Raw genomic sequence first — 1,056 nt, forward strand, 5'->3', positions numbered from 1 at the left:
AGTATATTTATTTATTTATTATTATTTTTTATTAAATCATAGCTATGGACTTAGTATATTTAAATAAAGTGTAAAGAATCTCATGGAGAGGGCAAGACTGAAAATACCAGAGAGAAATTCATGGGCAATAATGTAAGTGAGAAAGCAGGTGGAATTGGGAACCAAAGCACAAGTGGATGGATTAGTCTCAAAAGCATGAAATGTGTGTTGTCCATCCATGCTGACAAGATAGAAAAGTGGGGGAGTAAACCAGATGCCCACTGGGAGTGGTTTGGAGTCCACAATGTTGACCTTATTTTGTCTTGCTGACTTGTTTTCTTAGTGAAGATGTTGGTAGTAGGAACATTTGCTAGGTTAGAAAGATGAGGCAACACATAAAAGACTGAAACTGGACCTGCACCTTTCACCACTTATAAAAATTGATTCAAGATGGACAAAAGACTTAAATCTTAGGCAGGAAACAATAAAAATCCTTGAGGAAAGTGTGAGGAAAACACTTTAAGATATTGGCCTAAGGAAAGATTTTATGAAGAAGACTTCAAAAAAGGCAATTGCAACCACAACAAGAATAAACAATTGGAACTTAATTAAATGGAATATCTTCTCTACAGCTAAGCAGACAATAACCAAAGCAAACAGACAAAGTTCACAGTGGGAAAAAATATTTGCATATTACGAATCAGGCAAAAGTTTGATAACTAGGATCTATAGACAACTCAAATTAATCAACAAAAAAAAAAGAGCCAACAATCCCATAAATCACTGGCAAGAGACATGAATAGAACCTTCTCTAAAGAAGGCAGATGAATGGCTAGTGAACATGTGAAAAAATTGCTCATTGTCCTTAATAATCAGAGAAATGCAAGTCAAAACCACCATATGATATTACCCAACCCCAGTGAGAATGGCCCACATCACAAAGTCTTAAAGCTGCAGGCGCTGGCGTGGATGTGGAGAGGAGGGAACACTTTTACACTGCTGGTGGGACTGCAAACTAATACAACCTTTTTGGAAGGAAGTATGGAGAATCCTCCAAGAACTCAAATTAGACTTCCC

Source organism: Otolemur garnettii, unplaced genomic scaffold, assembly GCF_000181295.1.
Source record: "Otolemur garnettii isolate 467f Iridium unplaced genomic scaffold, OtoGar3 scaffold00572, whole genome shotgun sequence".
Lineage (NCBI taxonomy): Eukaryota > Metazoa > Chordata > Mammalia > Primates > Galagidae > Otolemur > Otolemur garnettii.